The 14701-nt window shown below is 47.2% G+C and overlaps 2 protein-coding genes and 1 long non-coding RNA gene across 3 annotated transcripts in view; 2 read left to right on the top strand and 1 right to left on the bottom strand.

Annotated features, from left to right (window-relative positions):
• Positions 1–14701, bottom strand: part of LOC115085852 (oocyte zinc finger protein XlCOF6-like) — a 393254-nt gene that overhangs the window by 215400 nt on the left and 163153 nt on the right. The gene's annotated exons all lie outside the window — the stretch shown is intronic.
• LOC115085891 overlaps positions 1–14701 on the top strand; it is a 318986-nt gene that overhangs the window by 275779 nt on the left and 28506 nt on the right. The window lies entirely within an intron of this gene.
• Positions 1–14701, top strand: part of LOC115085879 (gastrula zinc finger protein XlCGF57.1-like) — a 33361-nt gene that overhangs the window by 12194 nt on the left and 6466 nt on the right. The window lies entirely within an intron of this gene.

Below are 14701 nucleotides of genomic sequence, written 5' to 3'. Positions count from 1 at the left end.
GCAGCGTTGGAAACGGGTAGCGACGCTCCATCGCCTCCATCCGTTGACGGTTGCTCCACGCAATCGTCTCCAGGCTCAGAAACCCATCACCCGAGCCAACGTAGGCGTGCATCGTCAATAGGCTCGATTGGGGAGGAACTCAAGCCAGGGTGCGGAAAAGGGGCCAGATGCGCGATAAGTCGGGCGCGATCCAGTCTACGACTGGCGCCGTACAAAAACCAGGTGAGTGCATATTTAAAGCCCCCGCAAATGCCTGCTCTGGTAGCGTCAAAATCCCAGCATGAAAATCTGTCCAGTACCGCGCCGGAACGTGCGATGCGTAGGACGCAGGACGCAAAACCCCAGCGAAGCGTCGATGCAGCCAAAGCCTGCGACCCGTCGGGCACACGACGCAGCAGCTCAGGAATGGCGCTCGACGCGTCGGGCATGCGGCACCGAGACTCAGCAGCCACACTTTGGCGCACACGGTGCCGACGTTTCCCGCTGCGTCCGCGACGCGCTCGAAGCGTACGACGCCCCAGTGGCGATGCGGAGAGGCGGTCGTCGAAACCTGCAGCCGATCCCTCCTATTCGAGGCAACCCAAAAGACTTCCAAGGAGCAAAGAAGGCAGGAGAAAGGGAGCATTACCAACTGCATCCTGCAAAGCCCCTTCGAAAATGCAACGAAAGCGGCCCTTAGTATTACCGGAAGACTTAGAAGGTTCCAGGTCTTCAGAAGAGGAGCCTTTCTCACTGTCTCCTGTACCACTTCATTCTAGTGCACCTTCGGCTTCCTCAGACCTGTCTTCCCTTTCTCATAAGCGAAAGCCTTCTGCCCCGTTGCAGGAACCACCGGTGACGAGAAACAAAAGTTCTGTTCCTGATCCACCTCTTTCTCGACGTCACAAATCACCAGACTCAACTTTATTACTTGCGGCTGTAGCCCCACCTAAGGGACACTGTAAGAGATCTCCTCCTCCTCCTCCTCCTCGAGTACCTTCAGGGGACGGAGAGGTAAATACGACTAGAAGAGGGCACAACATCCTGGCAGGCTTCAGTCTTTAAAATTTCTCTTCAGCTCGTGAAACTCGCAAGCACTCCGAGTCCCACGGGAGCCAGTGAGCCCCTCGAAGGAAGAACCTCTCCTGCCTTCAGGAAGAGCCTCGGTCACCAATGGAAGACGTGGGCAATTTGCCAGCTCTGACAGATGAGCCACAATCAGTAGGAACATCCAGAGGGCTCACAAGCCAGCTCTCTTGGCAGCTCTGCAGGTGTTCTTTCGGATCCTCCGGAGGATCGGCCGGAATATACTTCACCACCAGAGGATGTAACATATTCAAAATATGTAGAGAAAGTCCGTGCAGCACTGAAGGTGGAAACGCGTAAAATTCCAGACCCCCTAAGTATCTTGAAGATTTAAGCCATACTGGCAGAGCCTACAGATTGCCTTCTCGCTGAGTGCTGGATAAAACACGGGAATCCCCCATTTTCAGGATTGCCAGCATCCCGTAAAATAGATCAGAAGTTTCATGCGGCAAGTCTCCTCATTTCAGTACAGTACAACTACCGCATGCCTCTGTAGTGGCACCGTCTGCTCTGAAGAAATCAAAAAAGATTACAGATGCATTCCAACACTCCTCCAGCAAAAGACCATAAAATCCCTGATGATTTTGGCCGTAAGGTGTTTCAGAGTTCTACACTCGACTCACGAATACAGCAGCACCAACTCGACATAGCCCAGTACTTATACGAATGCGTCCAGAAGCTTAAACCATTTGTAAGATCGGATGCAGGTGATCAAATGACACCTCAACCTCTTCCTGACGTAGAGGAGGGATGGAAACCCTCACTTTCGTTCTGTCTACAAAAGCCTTCGAAACCTCAGCACGTACTTCGGCAACTTCTGCTGTGGCTCATAGGATAGCTTGGCTCCGGGCGAGTGCTATCAGGGAAGATGTCCATGAAAAGGTAGCGGACCTCCCCTGCTGAGGAGGCAGTCTCTTTTGGAGAAAAACAGGGAGAGACAGTCTCTCAAATAAAGGAGCAAAATGTAGCAGTATGATCGCTTCCCTCTCCTAGAGATCAGCAAGGCAGTTTCAGGAGGTGTTACCCACAATATAGAAAGCCTTTTTGTCAAAGCAGACCTTACGGGCAGTATCCTACCTACCAATCACCATCACCGAGACAGCAAGTCCGGCAGTCTCAAGAAAGGGGGTCGCCAGAGAACTCGGCCTGCAAAGAAACAGCCTCCACCTTAGAAACCTCAGCGGGGTTTGTGAGCCCAAGCCAGCCCCAGCTCTCCATTCAGGTCCGAGGCAGATTGGGTTGTTTTCACCGAGCCCGCTCCAGCATCACTGAAGACCAATGGGTAAGGAATGGGTAAAGAACTGCAGGAAGCTGCGAGAACAGCAAAGCTCTGCAATCTTGGAGCGATAGCTCCGCCCCGTGCCCGTCACCCAGAAAGCACGGCTAAGTCATCCTGCTGTATATGGAAAACATTTATAGTGAGCAAAATAGTTTGTGTAAGGGTTTAATCCCAGCATACATCCCAGCCTTCTTACAAACCAGAAGAATGGATGAAGATGTAGACCAGTACTGGGAGAAACCACAAGGGTGTATAAACCTACACTAAGCCCCCCCTTCCCCCCGCTAATCATTCAGGAAGCTTGAAACGCAGACCAAATTTGAACAAAGTTAGATGCAGAATGTCTTCTTTTCCCCGTTAAATAATCCATCCGGCAGACCAGCGGTAAACGTTCCTACACAATTTGCGCTGTCCCCGGTGTGCCGCCAACACACCGTTGCCACCGAAAGGGATCCGGGTAACAGTTCTGTCCATATTTTGCGGCATCCCTTCCACTGGCACCGAGAGCGGGAGGGCTGCCGGATCACGGTCAGTGTAATGTCCAAAATGAACTAATGTCCCAGATCCCAGGACTTGACCACCCGAGGTGGCCCATCGTGCCCACCTCCCCCACAGTCCCTCGGATATCTATCCGATACAGCTCCAAATGTGCCTTTCAAACGAGCCATCACAAATAGAGATTAAACGGGGTTTCCCGCTGATTGAGAAAGACGTAGGCGCCCTGGCCAAGCTCTGTGTCCGATCTCTCCCTCTGTGGAAGGAGCTGAATCCTCCTGCCGTTCCTTTCCGTGCTTTAATTTCCTCTCTGGTATAACGCCCCGTTCTTTATAAAGCTCAGGTGTGAAACCCTGAAGAGGCAGGCCTTTCATGCGATATTCTTCAAATGTAGAGTGTCGATCGATGTAAGTAGGTTTTAAACGGGCTGCGTCTCCCGAGTCCATATTTACCCTGTAATTCAGGGGCATCTAACCATCCCTGAGAGCCGAACGACGGCCTCAAGCGAATTAACCAAATCCCTTCCAGCCCCGCTGGAGGATTCCACATTGCACCGAGTTGGCACAAGAGGGGAATCTTTCCTGTCTCGCATGGGTTCCCAGATTCTGACCATTGCTCTGGTAAAGGGGTTTCTCATTTCCCTGAAGCCAGGGATAAACAAAGAAGGGGGATCCCCCCCGGGAGGCGACACCGCTGCGTCGTCGCGGGACCTCGGAGCCATTCTGAAATCGCCCTTGCTCGGGCTGCTTTCCACATTCGGGACCCCCTGCACCTCCCCTGCCCCCTCGCTACATCCAAAGGGGGGTTTTAAATACCCCGGGCACCTTCTGACCCTGAATAAATTCTACAAATGCCCCCCCCGGTCTCTTTTTCAAAGCCTCATTCAGGATAGGGACTGAGTAACACAGGCGTGGCAAGGCAAGGCATTCAGTTTTGTGTTGAAATATTTTATCTTGATTTCCGAAATTTAGATGGCAAACGAAGGAGAGCATCCCATGAACAGGACCGGGTTCTCTGGCTGCTGCTTTCCAGTGCTCGTCCTCACAGTCTGCATCTATCCATATCCCCAGCATGACAACCCCCTCCCCCCTTCTTCAAACAGCCGCCCCGCCCTCTCCCTCCAACCCATGAATAAGCTGCGATCCGCTCGTTACATAAACGAAATCAATAGTCCTTCAGTATTAAGTAATCCGGCCCCATGTGGCAAGGATTGCAGATAAGGGTCCCAGACGGGTATAAAACAATCGGCCTGATCCCACTTACTTCTCATGTATGCACACAGTATGGATTTGATGGCTCCGGTGCAGTAAGGTCGGGGATTTGTCCCCCCCACCCAGCGCTGTAAAACCTTTCTTTTTCTCCCTATGGTTTATTTGGTGTTTAGGAACCGTCACATCAGTAATAAAACCATCACAACGGTGTCCAATTAATACAAAATAGAAAATACAATAAGATGATAAAAATATAAATAGTAATAGCCTAATATCAGCTAAAATATATATAGCTTAAAATAAATCTCTAAAACATGCAGAACTCGATAACTAGTGATACAAAGCATTAAATTAAAGGTCAGAGAAATACTGGGATTCGAAGCTTGCTGATTGCTTAGCTTGACTCGGCATAGGCCCATGTAAATAGCCAAGTCTTTAGGTCGGATTTAAATGTCTTGATATCAGTTTGCGGCCGCCTATGGGGATGGCAAGGGATCCCAGAGCTCAGGGCCTGCGATGGAAATTGCTCCCTCTCGGACCTCGCTAAGTCTTGCTGGATTTAATTGTAGGAATTGATAGGAGTCCTTTATTACTAGATCGAAGGCCCCTTTGCGGTATATGTGGTCGTATGGCCTAGTCCAGCCATTCTGTTTTATTTCCATATATGTTATCTTGTGGAGGGTGCCAGATACTTTGTATTGCACCCGAAAAGTTATGGGCAGCCCAGTGTAACGAAGTTAAAATGGGGGGTGATGTGATCACATTTTTTTGGTCCCAGACTTAGCGGGACTTTCCTGATCCAAAGTCTTATACACGTCTTTCCTAAAGCCCCTCCCCGCCTATTATCGGATAACTCCGCGCCTGCCTGTAGCGGTCCCCGCATCCCAGCAGCCCTGAACATATGTCATACCACAGTTTTCCACAAGGAGCCCAGCTTAGGGCATCCCCCGGAAGTGAAGGCCCCGGGGGTTCCTGGCGCCCGATTACGGGTCTCACAATCAGCAGATTGGGCGATTATTCCTGAGAGACGGCCTTCTTTTGGGAGCAGTAACGTGGCCGTTAGGAATTATCGCATCGTTGTACTTCTCTCAGGTCTATGTCGCAAGTAATAGACTTCAACTTTTTGGAAGCAAAGGGGTGTAGTGATGTTCCCTGAAGTCTTCAGGCAAGCTCAGCTTTCCGGCCTGCTTATTATTTGCCCAAAATCAGCCCTAGGTTTCAAGGGAATGGAAAAGTACGAAGATGGAGTGTCAGGTGGGATCTTCTGTACTGAATATTTCCTAAAGCGTTGCTCGGCTCTCCCCACCCCAATCAGGACACTTTGAAAGAACGAATATAACTCCTGGCTTGCAAATAAGCTCAAATTCCCCTGCCCTATCTGAAAAAGATTTCCTGCCCCTCTCCTCAGTCAGAAACTGCGATATCACTTTAAAAGTTGCACCCTGAGTACCTTCATTCCCAATTAAGGCCGTTTGCTGTGCTCATTTGCATGCAAGTGAGTCTCCAGCAGCAGTGCAAGCTCTGTAAGATCCTAACACTTTCTAACGCTCGGTCACTGACCCCCAATGCCACCCGCATTCCAGGCAATACATTAACTGCCGCTGCCGTCGCATATACGGGCAGATTTTAAAAGCCCTATGCGCGCCGGGCCTATTTTCAAAAGACCCAGCGACGCGCATAAAGCCCCGGGACCGCGTGCAAGTCCCGGGACTTGAAAAAAGGGGCAGGGCCAGAGGCCTCCACACGGCCGCTGTGCCGGGGGATCGCGTGCCGGCAGTCGGCAGGCGTAACTTGTGAGATAAAGGTAGGGGTTTGTTTGTTTTTTTCGGGCTGGGGGGGGCGAGGAAGGGAGGGGAAGGTGGGGGGGGGAGGAATGGGGAAAGCCAGCTGGTCTCCCTGAGGGCTCGGCCCGCGCACGGTGCACTAGTGTGCACACATTTGTGCACGCCGGGTAGTGGATCCCTGGATCCCCAACCCTCTCCTCTCCCTCTCCCTTCCCCAGTTTTCCCTCCCCATCCAATTACCCATACAACAACCTATAAGTAACATGAAACACTTTGTTCACCCATGAGCAAAGAGGACACCTGTATATTATGTGCTAGGGCCTCACCTCCTACAGTAGCAGAGAAATATGCCCAGAGTCCCAACTAACCCCCCCATCATCTTTTTCTTCCACTTGATAACTCCCACTTCCATCCTTCCTCTCAGGCTTTCCATCCCAGATTAACGAGGTCGGTGGAAAGGTCTCCACTGTGTCTATCGTGTAGGGGAGGAGGCTCCACCCAGACTGGCAGGGACCCCCTGAGGCCTGTAGCCCCCCCGTCCAGCTGTGTTACCGGTGCCTGTGCCTCCGGACAGAGGCCGAGCACCTAGGGCCCCATCCCCTGTCGTCTACAGTGAGGTGAAGCTCCGTACGACCTCTGGGGGAGGGGGGGGGTGACACTGCAGATTCCTCCTCCGAGGGTCTCCCCTCAGAGCCTTCTCCTCCAGAGGAACGAAGGAAGACTCCACCAGAGGACTTAACGTTCGCAGGTTTTGCGCAGGTGATGGCCGAGGTCATACCTTTTCAGTTGTTGACGGAGGAGGAGGCCGGGCCCAAAATGCTGGAGGCTCCGAAGGTCCCGGTGCACGAGATCCTTAAGAAGTTGCTGCCGAGGATAGGGGAGCACCTCCCGCGGATGGGGGTTCACCTGGTCCAGAAGGCTACCGGATTCGATAAGCGACAGCTGCCGCGCCAATCGGTGGTGGCGGTGGTCGGATCCGCCCTCGAGAAGGCCAAGAGCTTTCAGACCCACTCCTCGGCACCCCCCCGGGGAAGGATTTCAGGGCCGCGGCCGCTCTTGGGAGGAAAGTATCCCAGGGCGCCCTGCTCGATGTCCGCAGCGCCTCCTCGGGAGCCAGCGCTCGCAGGACCTCTGGAAGCAGGTGCAGGAGGTGGCCGAGCAGCTGCCTGAACAGCAGCAGGACACCTCGTGTCACCGGTGCATAAAGCAGGATAGACCGGAGGCCTTAAATCTTATGCCCAATTCTCTGCTTTTAGTCTTTCTTTCTAAACATTATCTTGCTTTATACCCCAAGTGCCTTGTCCTGTATGTCTGTCTTACTAGATTGTAAGCTCTGTTGAGCAGGGACTCTCTGTTTGTGTGTTTGTACAGCGCTGCGGATGTCGTGTAGCGCTAGAGAAATGTTAAGCAGTAGCTGGACGGCTTTCGCACGGCACAGCGAATGGCTGAGGACCACTGGAGTAAGGAATCTATCCTCGAATGGACAGACTTCATGTGGTATAAAGGAAAGCTGAAGGCTTGGGATTGGAACAGGACATTTTTGCTACAGCTTTGGTTGCATTTACCTTGCGCTTTTATGTGAGCAGCGGGTTGACTTCTTTTTTTTTTTTTGAGAAATAATGTTGACTTATTGGTGAACCAACAGAGGGGGCATCCTCCGGCAGAGGTTAGTGTGCAAGGAAGCGAGCACACGCCATTCGTGGTTAGGATCGGAGGTATGGGAAGAAGCTGGGAGGCTGCTGTGAATTGGTTGCACTGTACCATCTTAACATAGAAACACAGAAATGATGGCAGAAGAAGACCAAACGGCCCATCCAGTCTGCCCAGCAAGCTACGCACTTTATCCATTTTTTTCCCCTTTTTTTTTCTCTCCCACCTGTTACTATTGGCTTCCAGTACCCTCCAGCCCTAATTCCCCGCCACCCCACCACCAATTTAGAGAGCAGCGCCGTATCTGCATCCAAGTGACATCCAGCTCAATTAGGGGTAGCAACCTCTGTAACAAGCAGGCCACCCCCTTGCCCCATACTCTTACCCACCCCTGGTTTTATTTTTTGTTATGTTTTTTTTGGAAATAGCAGCCCTCCATCCTTCCACTCCGTGAAGGTGGAACACCAACTACTGGCCACTGGCATCCCGCTCCGTGAATGCCTCTGTGGCTACTGCCGCTCCGTGCAGTGTTTTGCTGCCTCCTCCTTATTCACGCCCTCTAGACTTGATGGATCCACAGTTTTTATCCCACGCCCTTTTGAAGTCTTTCACAGTTTTGGACTTCACCACTTCCTCCAGAAGGGCATTCCAGGCATCCACCACCCTTTCCGTGAAGAAATACTTCCTGACATTGGTTCTTAGTCTTCCTCCCTGGAGCCTGGCTCCAGGGAGGAAGACTAAGAACCAATGTCAGGAAGTATTTCTTCACGGAAAGGGTGGTGGATGCCTGGAACGCCCTTCCGGAGGAAGTGGTGAAGTCTAAAACTGTGAAGGACTTCAAAAGGGCGTGGGATAAACACTGTGGATCCATCAAGTCTAGAGGGCGTGAATAAGGAGGAGGCAGCAAAACACTGCACGGAGCGGCAGTAGCCACAGCGGCATTCACGGAGCGAGGTTTGCATTTCTATTGCATGTCGTCGTCTTATGGCTTCACAAAACCAGAAGCAACCTCCTCTCAATATTATCACTCAGACCTCCAAATGAGAGGGAATAGAATCCAATCCTATTACCACGATGTATTTCAGCCAAGCGACAATACCATAGGCATGTGCTCAGCGAGTATAATCTACTCTCTCTCGCCTGCAATGGGCCTCAGGCAGTCTTCAGCCTTGTGAGCAGATCTTATATATAACCATTTATTGTCTCTTGCTGTAGCCATTTTTTCAAAAAACTTTTAAAAGAATTTTTAAAATTACTAAATGAGCAAACACCATCCACTATCGTATTAAGGCATCAATTATTTAAACCATATGACCGTGTTAAAATGGAATACCTAAGCCAATTCAGTCGTTCGTCACCCAAAATTCATAATTTCACCCAACATGGGCCATGTTTCGACTAAACAGTCTTCTTCGGGGAAATATTTTATTGTACACCACTGGCAAAATATTCTCTTGCCCTGAACGGAACAAAACGTCTCTTAAAGAATGGCTATAGCAAGAGACAATAAATGGTTATATATAAGATCTGCTCATAAGGCTGAAGACTGCCTGAGGCCCATTGCAGGCGAGAGAGAGTAGATTAATAATCGCTGAGCACATGCCTGTGATATTGTCTCCTGGCCGAAATAGAGCGTGGTAATAGGATTGGATTCTGTTCCCTCTCATTTGGAGGTTTGAGTTGTCTTATGGCTGCCATTAAAGTAATATCACTAAATGTGATGGGCGAGCCCTGAAGGAAGGACGTTGGACCAGACTAAATATTAGCAGTTAAAGAGTCAGAGGTCTTCAGCATAATTCCAGGGGCGCCTCGGGTCCGGGACCGGAATTCTGTACATCGTTAAAGCTCCAGCTTCTTGGGCCTTGGACAAAGCTTTATAATAATACATCGATTCAAGGCTCCTTTTCCCCAGAGACGACTCGGTCTCTGCTGGCAGGGCTGCCGAAAATGAATGAAGACCTTCAGGAGTATGGGCTCTTTACCGCCCTCTCTCTCTCTCTCTCTGATCAATATCAATATAAAAAAAAATTCAGAATCTTTCCAGAGCAGACAGGTTTTCTAAGAGGCCCTCATGGAGTCAGAAATGTTAGGAAACGCATAGCTTAGGTTAGGGCAGTTAGTGTAGCTGGGTTCAAAAAAGGTTTGGATAAGTGTAGAGTATGGAGGCAAAGAAGACACTTGAGGCAGCTCTCATGGTAGGCAGGTCAAAAGGGCTGAGCACAGTGTGGCCCTCTCTTTTATTGTTCATTCTTACAAAGGCAGATGATGTGTCGTTACATGATTGGCTACTTTTCCATTCCAACAGAAGAGTCATTACACCATTGGCTTTGGCTCAGGGGGTATGCACGGATCATTTCATTGGCTGCTGAAATCTATACCTCCTGACTTTGTCCTGCCTCTGACTAGGGAACACCCAGCCCCTCCCCCAGGAATTCAGGGCCAACAGGTATCCTTTCCCAGGCAGAGAGGCTTAAGCACAAGTGATGCTTTTATTCAGGCAAATGTCAGGGAGAAGGGAAGTTAGTGTTTAACCCTGATGAAATGGCTTGCTGGCAAAGCTTATATTTCCCACATCTCACCCTTTCTGTTTTTGTTTAGGGCAGCTCAAATAAAGCTTTAGACCCTTACTGAAATCTGTTATGTCATGGTATGGGCTGGAAATAGGGGAAGGGGGCTTATGGAGAGAAGAGAGCTGATTCGACGTGGTGTGCCAGCTGCCGATGAGCTCCTGAATCTCCATATCACCCAGAGCTGGTGCAGGTGGTGTGCCAACTCTGCAGGGCTCAAGATTCCCCATTAAGCAGCATACAAGACATCTTTATATCTGGGCTGAGAGCAAGGTTTCAGTAAGGATATGAGGTTGGGTATGCACTGAATACAGCAGCACAGGCAAATAATTAAGACAATTACAGTAATTATAATAGAAATCACCCTTTTGAGACCAGAAATATCAGGGAGCCAGGACCATAGCCAATCCCATGGAGAAGTTGGTATTCTGTCTGAAAATGGTGCATCAGCAACCATGGTTTCTATCTGCTCTATGGTATGTGTGAGGTTTGCTTTATAGTCTGATATGTACACACAGCAATGAGATCCAATTAATGCACAAACACCACCCTTTGATGCTAAAATGGTGTCTAAGGCATAGCGGTTCTGTAATGCTACTTGTCTAATCTGAGAAACTTCTGTTGTGAGTAGTTTTAATGCATGGACTGTCTGATTAAATAGGGCAGTCGTCCAGTTAGCTAGGATGTGTAAGTCCCTGTAATTCATAGCTGTTCCCATGGGAGGAAACAGGCTTCTAGCTACCTGAGTTTCTGTAAACTTTTCTATGGGATTATTAATCGCCTCCCTTTTGTTACGGAGCCTTGCTTTGGGTAAATTTTTGACTGCATAGTAAGAGGGGAGGATGTAGCCTAGAGTGCATCTGTCTTTCCATCTTGGGGAAATGTACATATATGCTCTACGCCCACATAACATCCATATGTTTCCTAACAGATTAGTGGACATGTCATTGGTTATCATTTGGGCTATATAACTACAAAAGGTAAATCCTTCATCCCCTCTATACTTTCTGTACCTGCTTGGGTCTCCCACTGCACATCCTGAAATCTGCCAATTGCATACATATATGTGGTATAACTATGCAAATGTTCAGTGATTAATACAAATGTTCGGTTACAATATGGATATTTCCCATCTGAATTCCCTTTCCCATCCCCTGTATCATAGTCCCAACAAAGAGCGGCAGTCTCTTGAATACAGCTACCAATGTGTAGTATGGTATTACCACTGGAGAAGTAATGAAAACCTCTCTGTAAAGGATAATTAGTCCATACTGTAAGGTTAAATGGTACAGCATGCATCAGTAGTTCTCCGCAGGCTTGGGTTGGCATGTGTGTGCAGATCCAACAGTCTGTTCGATTCAGCAGGTGTGAAAAGTTCTGTGCATCGAGGATGTACATGTTGTCCTGTCAGAGTCCTTGTTCTGAAATCGCCATAGCTGGAGAAATAAGGCAAAGGAGGAGGATGCAGAACACAATTGTTAATGAGTTGGCATTCAGGCAAGAAAAGGCGGCTAATAAGTTCTCTGGAGTTTTCTCAAGGCCTTGCTGTTCTAAGAGTTGTGCAGTTTGGTTGGATAGGGCCTTGATCTGTCCCCAGGTCATGTGGTGCTGCTTTTTGCAAGGAGTCCGGTCTCTGTCCTTCTGAGGGCTGTGGAAGCTCAGGGAGAAGTTGGGGATCGGGTCCTGTAGACCTGGACACCTTTCCATCTTTCCACAGCTTGATACCTGTGGAAGCAAGCAGAGAAACATATCCTCGTTCCCCATTTTAAGGGAACGGGACCGTACCAGACATTAAATATTCTATACAAAACTGATGGCTGTGGGTGACTAACCCTAGTCCCATAATGATTACTCATGGCTGTGGTCTTAAATTTATTTTAAGTGATTTAAAACAATACTTTGTTCAGCCAATCCTGTTTAGGGGAAAATCCAGGGGCAATCCCCCTTTTTTCTTTTTGTTTGGTCCAGAGCTCTTAAGGGTATGATTTGCTCTCTCCACAATGGCTTGCCCTGTGGTGTTGTAGGGGATGCCAAATAAGTATTTAATATTCAATTAACAAAATTCATGCAAAGGAATGGCTGCAGTAAGCAGAGCCATTTTTAGTTTTCAGAACATAGGGTAGGCCCATTATCAAGAATTTTTTATGCAGTGATCAATTTTCATTCAGTAAAATAGCAATAAATGTAATTTAATTGTTTAAAGCAAAAGTCATTTGCCGTAAGCTGAATCAAATGACAAGTATATTAGACATTACATTAAACATATGTTATACAAGACTGACATATATTCATTCATCTTGCAAATATTAATTTACACAAAACTGACACATTCATCCATATTCATTCATAGTCTTCTTGGCATCAAGACAGACAACAGATAACACATAATATGAGCTAAAAATCTTATCAAAAAGTTATCAAAAACAAAATTAGATCAAGGATCAAAAATCAAAAGTCAAAAGGCGTTAGAAAAATGTTTGAAAATGTTAAAATAAACTGCAAAGTGTCCATCTTCACATCTCTTCATGGCAGGAAGGCTGTAAATCTGGAAAATATTAAAAACTGGCATACAGCAAAAAATTACTAAGGTAAGGATAAAAGTGAAATTCTTACTTTTTTAACCTTGAAGAAATCAATTCTATGATTCAATTTAATAAAATCAATTTGGATTTGCAAGAAAAGGCTTGGGAGGGATTGCTTTAGATGTAGCAACCTCTGTCAGTAAAAATTATAAGGTTCAGAATTCTGTATAAATTTTGTGAAAAAGAAAATAAAACTGAAGTGTCCTTAATACAGAAGGTCTGTAGGCCTGAAAAATAAAAACTATTATACAACAGAATTATTAAAACAATAATATAATATAACTTGTAGAATAACATAGCGCCTCCTAGTGGAGACCCCATCATTACTTTATAGATTGCAACTATTGTTCCAGGTTGCAATCAATAATACTCTGAGCTTAAATTCAATGTGGAGTATCAGAATAGAATTTCTTCTTATAATTATTAGAATAGGAAATTAAACACGCTGTTTGCTCAGCTCTGTCTGCTGCATGCTAAAGTGACTGTAACTACTATTAATCTGTCTGAGTTATAACATATATAAACTAGAGAGAGAAACTGCAGTACTAAGTCCAGTTTTTTTTTTTTCTTTCAAAAGTTCTCCCTCCCTCCCCCATGAGTGGCTAGCAAGAGTTACAGAAAAAGGGGGGGAGGAGCAGTGTTTCTCAAAAGAAAAGAACTGCACCCAAGGAGTTAATCCTTCAGTCAATAGAAACTTAAAGATAGCTTTGTTTAACAAATTAGATAACATCGACCACAGACAATGGCTTGGCAAGGACTGATTCCTTGCAGACAGATACTATTTTTCTCCTATAGGAAAATTGCAATAAGAAACTGTGCGCTGGCAATTCAAACTATAAACTTAAATCTCAGAGAAATGGAGTCATTTTAAATGTGAGCCAAATAAACTTTGCAAAAGGGAAACTTTCACATGTAATTTACACAGAATATTATTCAAATTTCAGTACAGTTTGTAACATAAGCTCTGCATACACTTTGTGGGGGAAAATATTCTCAAAGTATGCAGATTTTTTGTAACTGAATTAAAATACTAATAGAAACCATTTTTTCCAAATTTGTACTGTCTGCACAGTTACTTTGCCTAATCTGTTCTGCAAGAGGTCATTGAAGTGTATAATTAAATCAATTTTTTCATAGTGATATTTTCTTTGCTTGTAACGCAGGAGTCTAATTAAATCCTTTTTTTCATCTACTATTAAATTTTGATAATCTCTAGGAATCATGTTTGGGTTTGGGGTGCCGCACTGAAGCGGACCCATAGGTTGCAGAATAGCATTAATGGCTCGAAGATCGTGGAGGAGTCTCCACTTTCCCGATTTCTTTTTTATAACAAAAACAGGTGTATTAAATGGACTAACAGTGGGTTCAATATGACCAGCAACTAATTGATCATTTACCAACTCATTGAGAGCCTGAAGTTTATCGTTAGGCAGGGGCCACTGCTCTACCCAGATGGGTGTGGTGGATTTCCAAGCTAAGGGGAGAGCAGTGGGCTTACTGTGAGACATGCTTAATCTTCTATTACTAGCCGGGCTTGAAACTGACTCATCAAATCTCGTCCCAAAGGTTAATATGTATGGGGAGAATTACAGGTTTTAAGTTTGCTGTGCCTGAGCCAGAGGGATTTGTCACAGTTAGCCAGCGAGCACTGCGGCGAGCCGGCTGCCGTCCCCCTACCCCCCACACCGAGGGGGAGTCTACTGTTGGCCAGTCAGTGGGCCAGTTATCAGCGGTTATGACTGAGACATCGGCTCCTGAGTCTAAAATGCCTTCAAAGGGCTTACCGTCTAGCAAGTAGGTTCTCTTCGGTTTCTCTTTTTTGATTGCCTGAGTCACTGCTAGGATACTAGGGTGCAGTGCCGGGGCTCGGGTAAATCCGAAGCCGCTGGAGCCTCTGGCAGTCTGCTGTTCTCCTACGGGCAAGACACATGGAACCATGACTAGCTGTGCCCAGGAGTCCCCTTTGTGCAATGTGAGGGAGGATTTTGTTTCAAATTGAATCATAAGAGTACCCTCATAATCAGAATCCACTACTCCTGGGATAACAAAGATCCCTGCTTTACTTGCA

Source organism: Rhinatrema bivittatum, chromosome 2, assembly GCF_901001135.1.
Source record: "Rhinatrema bivittatum chromosome 2, aRhiBiv1.1, whole genome shotgun sequence".
Lineage (NCBI taxonomy): Eukaryota > Metazoa > Chordata > Amphibia > Gymnophiona > Rhinatrematidae > Rhinatrema > Rhinatrema bivittatum.
This window is presented reverse-complemented; position numbering and strand designations above follow the sequence as displayed.